Source organism: Corylus avellana, chromosome 5, assembly GCF_965113065.1.
Source record: "Corylus avellana chromosome 5, dhCorAvel1.hap1.2, whole genome shotgun sequence".
In the NCBI taxonomy this organism is placed as follows: Eukaryota; Viridiplantae; Streptophyta; class Magnoliopsida; order Fagales; family Betulaceae; genus Corylus; species Corylus avellana.
In genome coordinates, this window is record NC_142494.1 from 12,599,860 (window position 1) to 12,607,939 (window position 8,080).

At 38.2% G+C, this 8,080-nt stretch overlaps 1 non-coding gene across 1 annotated transcript; it reads right to left on the bottom strand.

The window, feature by feature from the left end:
• Positions 1 to 7,641: 7,641 nt before the first annotated feature.
• Positions 7,642 to 7,747, bottom strand: LOC148585795 (small nucleolar RNA R71). Its single transcript, XR_015912584.1, has one exon. It is a non-coding gene; the product is annotated as a small nucleolar RNA R71 (small nucleolar RNA).
• Positions 7,748 to 8,080: the final 333 nt, after the last annotated feature.

The following is an 8,080-nucleotide window of genomic DNA, read 5'->3' on the forward strand; positions in this document are numbered from 1 at the left end:
ATTTTCAAATGTTTTCCCATTAGCCACACATTCTCCATGTCCATACTCCATACTCCTCTCCTCCTAGGCCACCTCTTGTCTCTCCGCCAAAACCTCAACCTCTTTTTTCCCACCACCAAAACCCTCTCCTCTAAACCTTTCTTCACGACTCTCCCCCTCAAACTCCACAACAACTACTCAAAACTCTTCAAACTCTCCACTACCACCACACTCAAATCCACAATCTTTGCCACTATTGCCATTGACGACAAGCTCCCAGACGCCATGCTCTCCTACTTCGACCCCCATCCGCGAGCTCCAGACCAACACTATCTCCAACCTCACTGATAGGGATAAGATAAGGTTGAGTTGGAATTATATTCTTATATTCCAACTCATTAGGATTAGACTGTTAGGATTAGATTAGATGAATATTTGAGTTGAAATAGAATTTCAATTATTTAGCATTAGGTTTATTTGAATATTTAATTATCTTTTAGGTGTTATCATGTTATTAATTGTAGTCTATTTATAGACCCTTTTATTAATGAAGAAGGCCGTGAATGATTTAGTCAAATTGTGATCTTCTCCTACTCTCAGTAGAGTATTATGGTGTTCTTCTACCCTAAATGAAGAATTGTGGTTTCTCCTACCTAAAAGGCAGTGAATGATTTAGGATTAGGTTTATTTGAATATTTGATATGTTATCTTTTAGGTGTTATCATGCTATCAATTGTAGTCTATTTATAGACCCTTTTATTAATGAAGAAGGCCGTGAATGATTTAGTCAAATTGTGGTCTTCTCCTACTCTTAGTGGAGTATTATAGTGTTCTTCTACCCTAAGTTAAGAATTGTGGTGCTCTCAAATCTCATCTCACATCACTACCCAACATCGGATACCTATCAATTGGTATCAGAGTCATTCCAATCCAATTCCGCACAAACTAGAAAATACCCCCATCAAGCCATTGCGACCACCCTACCGAAAAATTTCATAGCCATTACCACCATCCACCTCCCATTAAACCAAAATCGCTGCCATGGCTACAGATTAAGAGCGGATTCAAAAGCTGTAAGTCGATATGCTGGAGGTCAAGGAGTCCATTCAGAAGTTAACCCAAACTACTGATTCCATTCAACATATCTTGAAGGAGCTTTCAGCACACTTCGCCAAATCCCTTGGTGATTTTTCAGCACATTTCGCTAAATGCCATGATGAGTCTTCATGTCATCTAGAGAAAGAAACCAAGGAATTTAGTACTTCTTCGGGAGAAAACTCGATATAGATTTCATCGCCTGAGTCAACCCCGCTCGCCCAAGCCAAGACCCGCAAACAGGCCCAACCACCAAAACTCAGCAACACAAGCTGCACAACCCGTGCCACACCAATAATTATCGGAGCCCGTGTCCCACGACACCATCCCCACAAGCGCCGTTCCTTTCAACCATTGCCGACAGCCGCACGCCTCATCATCGCTCATCCCGGCCGCATATCCAACAAGCACCAAACCCATGAGCACCCACAATGCCAACCCACAGGCCACAACCCAACACCACCACAATTTAGTTCCTCGGATCGTTGCCTAAGCAAACGCAAAGCCCATCTTCACTCCAAACGAAGAAGCATCTTGAAGAAGAACGGCCTATTCACGAACTCTATTCAAAACAATAAAAGAAGAAGAAGATGTTTTGTATTCTTCAATACTCACTTCCTTGTCATTGGACAAACTTGTATCTGTTGGGGACTCAACTTGCTCTGGTTGCTCAACTTGCTCATCTTTTTCTTCCTCCTCATTGTTATCCACAAGGAGAGGCTCAGTTGTTGATGAAGATGAGTTAAGGAATGATATCTCAGTGGTTTTATCATTCTCAGTTTGCATCTCAGAAGTAGAATCCAATAAGGCCTCAGTATCATGTCAAGGTCCAGATCACACTCAAATTGAGCAATGCACTCTTTCAAAGGATCCTCCAAACTTGGCTCATTAAAAGTCTTAGGTTGCTCAAGGAATTTGTCAAGGTCTAGGTTACATCCAAATTGAGTAAAGCACTCTCCCAAAGGGTCCTCAAGACTTGGCTCATTAACTGTTTCCTCAACACTTTCTTCACTCCCAAGTGTGGTGGTGGCTTGGACATGCTCATGATCAAAATTGCTGGAATCATCTTCATCAATCATGTAGTGCATTTCAGCCATCAACTGACTTTGAAACTCTTCTTCCTTATTGTTATCCTCTATGCTTTCATTGTCCCAATATTGAGTCAATGGGGCAAGTTGATGTTTAGATGGATGTTCATTTTCACTCTGGCCAATCCCTTCTTCCACCCCTGCGGTAGCTTGCGTGTTGGCATCTTTGAGCTCTTGTATTATATGGGAGGTGAAATTCTTTAGCTCTTGTATGGTTTGGTTATTTGACTGTATGAATGCTTTGACTGTGTCTTCCAATGAGAATTCTTGTGGAGGATAATCATATGATGAAGGATGGTGGACTTGGTCATCAAACTGTGGATAATTTGGATGGTGCAGTTCATGAAATTGGGGAGCAAAATTTCTTGTAGCCTAAGGCGACCATGAGAAATCAGAATGGTTATTCCATCCTAGGCTGTAAAATAATTGCTAACATGATGATAAGAATTAGAGCACCATGAACATGGTCCATATGGGTAAAAACCTAATTCTAGGTGGAAAATGACTCTTTCCGCATATGGGCCGTACTCTGACTGTGCGAGTGCGCTCGAGCGCATGGCCAGTGCGCTCGATCGCACTTGTGCCTGCGATGGATCTCTTGTGGCGCAGCGCTCACATGCTGATGCTTGTCCGTGGGCAGGGATGCGCTCGAGCGCAACCCTGTTGGGCTCGAGCGCATATGCGCTCAATGACAAGGTTGTGCACTTGATCCTAAGCCTTCAGATTGCTCTTTTTTCATCTTTCTTCAAAACTTTGCAATTTTTCTCTTTAAAGCTGCAGTTTTCCCTCAGCAACCTACAAAACACTAAAAACAAATAACTAACACAAAACATTATATTATAACACAACTAAAGGTTTACTAAATGTAAATTAAGGGGCTCAAATATGCAATATTTAGCACTCATCAACATCCCTAAGGGCTTATTAACTCAAGTCAAAAAGGCTATGAAGCCAAACTATCAATCAACTTGAACTTCACACTTTTTGACACGAACACTCAATGCTTAATTAGGCAAGAGGTCCGGTTATCAGTGAAAAACCCAAAATGATCTTCTTTTTTTATTTTTTATTTTTTTATTTTTAATCTTGCAAGCCAAGGTTATTCATCAATAGGTCATCCCAAAAATCTCAAAAGGAACATGGTTAAGCTCAAATATCATACCTCACAGAAAACATGCTAATGTACTTATTAAAATTCAACTCAAAACAAGTGAAATCTCTTTTATCCAAAATAAGTCTAAGGACTCAGACTCCTAATGACATAATGATGCGTTCAACCCTTTAAGCAAGCTAATGAAATGCAAACCTTAGTTACAATTTAACTTAAACTTGACAGCAACATAGTACAATATTTTTTATTTTTATTTTTCAAAATTTTTTAAAACAATAAGACAAATAAAAGTAAACAAATAAAAACAAACAGACAAATTGTTTTTCCATACCCCCAAACTTGATTTACACATTCTCCCCAATGTGTAGTATAAAAATACATTACCAGAAATAAGGAAACATCAGAGTGTGAAAAAGGTTAGGGCGTCCCCCAAACTTAAACACCAAAACACATGTCAACAAAACTAACAGCAATATTTTCTCACAGAAACAAACATCAAAAGATTAATTGCTATCAGAAATAAAATGACAAGAAATAGAATGACAAAAGAAAAAGAACTCAGAAATGAAGTGTGAAAAATAAAAAAGAAAAATATTGTACTTTCCTTGATCATTCGGATGTCCAACCAATCCATTCCACCCTTTCTTCTTTAAAATTTGATAGCACTCTGGAAGGATGTTTCGCCATCTTATGTAGCCGACTTGCTTGCTTTGAATGATCTTCTTAGGAAAATGGTTCTTAGATTTTCGCACTTGTGTGCATAAGTCCTTGAGTATCTTGACATAAGATGGCTCTTTGAGACATTTAGGAGATGAAGCTTTGGGTTCTTGATGTGTCTCAAGAGGGACAGTGATGCAAGTAAAAGCTTCAGTACTCACTTCCTTGTCACTGGACAAATTAGGATCTGCTGGGGGCACAACTTGCTCTTGGTGCTCAACTTGCTCATTTTTTTCTTCCTCCTCATTGTTATCCACAATTTCCTCCCTCTCAAGTGTGGTGGTGGCTTGGACTTGCTCATAATAAGAATTTTCGGCATCATCCTCGTCAATCATGAGTGCCCTTCAACAATCAGCTGACTTTGAAGCTCTTCTTCCTCTATTATGTTGAATTCATCAACTAGCATCAATCTGTCCTTCCAACCTTGCAATTGCTTGAGTATTGGCCATAGTGGCATCTTTGATCTCTTGAATGGTTGGCTATCGACCATGGCGGAATTCTTAGGCCCTTGTATGCATTGGCTATCTGACTGTATGGCTTTATTGGATGATTGTATGGACTTGTTAACTATTTTCATGCATGCTTTAAGTGTGTCTTCCAATGATGATTCTTGTGGATGATAATTGCAGGATGGAGTGGAAGATTGGTTATCGAACTGCGGATATTCAGGATGGTGCAGTTCATGAAATTGGGGAGCCTAATTTCCTGTAGCCTAAGCTGACCATGAGAAATCAGAATGGTTGTTCCAGTCCGGGTTGTAAAAATTAAAATTTGATTCAAATCTCAGGCTGTAGAAATTAGTGTTCATTTGCTCATATGAAAAATTAGAAAATTGTCCCCAAGATGGACAATTATTAGAACAATGATAAGGATTGGAGTAGTACGAACATGGGCTCATGTGGGTAAAAATTGTGAGGGTAGTTAGTAGGAGCTGGTGTCCTATAACTAGGAGAAGCATGTTGTACAGAAAAATTATTAAAATCATCAAAATGAAAATCCATGCTTCACCCTCACTCTTTAGCATGCAAATATCCCACGTAAAATATTAATCTTTTTTTTTCTTTTTAAGAAAAAAAACTAACCAAAAAAAAAAACGACTAACACTATACCAAAAATAAACAATAAAAACTAAAACTTAAAAAATCACAAAAAAGGACCAAAAATAAATATTGGCAAAATTTTTTAGCTACTGTCAGTTTGTTGGTGCTGCCTGTGGAGGTGCACTCGAGCGCAAGGTGGATGGGATCGAGAGCAGAAGCGCTGATTTGTCTGCTGCTGCTGGTGTGCTCGAGCTTAGAAAGGCAGGGATTGAGCGCAGGCCGCAGGTGCGCTTGAGCGTACTAGATGTACGCTTGATCGCGCTTGCGTTGGTGTGCGGATGGCGATTTAGTAGAAACTACAAAACAATGACAAAAACAAACATAAAAGAAAAAGAAAATCCTTTTTTTTTTTTTAATTAGAAACATGAATAAAAGAAACAAATTGCAAAATTAAAATCCTAATTATAACTAATAGAAAGATAAAATTAATTTAGAAATAAATTGTTTTCAAAAATCAAACAAATCCCCGGCAACTGCACCAAAAACTTGTTGTGAAAATTTTATTAACTCGCAAGTGCACAAATCGTTTGCAATAAAGTGGTTGCAAGTGAGAGGTCGAACACAGGGATAGTGTTTTTGAAGAACACATTAGATCTGAACTAATTAAATCCTAGCCTAGTTCCGAAAAAGATTTGATTTTGGGGTTTTGAAAATCAAAAGACTAAACAGAAACTAACTAAAATAAAATAAGGGGAAAATACATTTTAACCCCCCAAACTATCCACCCATTTGCACTTTGACCTCCAATATTTAAAAAGTGACACTTGACCCCCCCCCCCCCCAAATTTTCAAATTGTTGCAATTCGATCATTCTGACTTTTGTTTTTCCAAAATGCCCCCATACCAAGTTTTTTTTTTTATAAAAAAATTAAAATTAAGGGGTGGCCGGCCACCCCAGTACCCGACTTCAGCCACCCCAGACCAGACACCCCTTCATTTTTAAATTTTTTTAAAAAAATTTTAAAATTTTTTTATTTTTTATTTATTTTTTTTTTAACTTGGGATGGAGGCATTTTGGGAAAAAAAAAAAAAAAAAAAGTCAGAATGATCGAATTGCAACAATTTGAAAGTTTGAGGGGGGAGGGGGTCAAGTGTCACTTTTAAACATTAGAGGACAAAGTGCAAATAGATGGATAGTAAGGTTTTGGAATCCATACTCATCAAATCATAACAACATACTTCCATGTTCATCAATATTATTCCGAAGTTCTCACAAATAAAATCTTGTGTATGTTTTACTATGCTTTAAATGTTAATAAAAATCATCTCATGTATCCATTCGTTGCACAAATCACAAAAGGAATCTAATTTCAATTAAATCATTAGATGTATCTGTAAATTACAAAAGATATCTAATTTCAATCAAAAGACCAAATGTATCTGTAGAACAAATCATAAGGGATATCCAATTATTTAGGCAATTAAAACCAAGCGATCAATTATGTGAAATTACCCCAAATCATTAAATGTATCATTGAATCACAAAAGATATCCAAGAATCATTTCATACATTGAAAAGAAGTAAAACAATTGAAATATTAAACCATAAAATCGGACAATAAAGACTTACATGAAAGTACTCTTGTTCTTCATTGATAAGACTTCATCCCCAACTTTAGTTGAAAATTTAACTCCACATGACTCTAAAAAAATAAAACCTAACCCTAAAGAAAAACTAAATTAAAAAGAGAATAGCTGTGGAATTTTGTTATCTGGGATTGTCCCCTTTTTGTTGAAGCTTTAGAGGTCTATTTGTAGGGCTTAGGAGAGTCCTAGAAGCCCTAGTAATCCGAGGAAATTTGGAGGTCTGTTTCTCAGTCCAAATAGAAGAATGAATTTGCAATCTGGCTTGGAAAAGGAGTCTTGTCTGGTTCTGATCGCACGAGTGCGCTCGATCGCATGGCCAGTGCACTTTGATCGCACTCGTGCATGCGTTCTTCCTTTTGCGGCGTAGCACTTGTGCTGTTGACTTGCTGGTGGGCGTGGGTGCACTCGAGCACAACCCAACTAGGATCGAGCGAATATATACTCGAGCGCAAGATGGTGTGCTCGATCCTACTTCCGTAGCTGGCTCTTTTCCAGCTTTCTTCCAACCTTTGCATTTTTTCCTTGAAAGATGCAGTTTTCCTTCAACAACCTAAAAACACTAAAAACACAAAACTAGCACAAGACATTAGATTGTGACACAGCTAAGGATTAAGTAATGTAAATTAAAGGGGTTCAAATATGCAATATTTGGCACACATCAGACTACTAGCCCATTGTGCAGAGCAATTACAATCTATCTCCGCATCTGCTCAATATGGTTTCACACTATAGAGGCACACCCACAGAGGATCCATATTTGCACATTAGGGACTTCTTTGACCTATGCAAAACACAGAATATCCAGGGCCTAACCGTATAAGGAATCAGGCTAATTCTCTTTCATTTTTTCTTAAAAGATAATGCTAAGCTTTGGTTAAATTCTTTGGCTGTAGGATCTATTCATAGTTGGGAGGAGTTGGCCACTAAATTTCTGAAGAAGTTCTTTCCAGCTCAGAAGACAAGGAAACTTAGAATGGAAATTCAAACCTTTCAACAGAAAGATGGAGATATTTTCTTTAAAGTATGGGAACACTTCAATGAGCTACTTCTCAAATGCCACATCATAACTTATCACAAAAGGATCAAGTACAAGCCTTTTATGAAGGTTTAAATGATTCTAATAAGAGTCTTATTGATTCAGCTTGTAGATGTGTGCTGATGGAGAAGAAGAGTGAGGAAGCCAAAGAACTATTTGAGACCTTAAGTGAGAACTCCCAACAACTCTCATCCAGAGGGAGACAAGGACTCAAAGGAAAGGGTGTGTATGAAGTGAGCACAACTAATGGAGTTCAAGCTCAGATGGTCACCATGGAGAGAAAGTTGGATATGCTTGTAAAAGCCATGATTGCTCAGAGCATTGCCGCTGTTCAACAAGTGGCACAAATTGAGGTATGTGCAATATG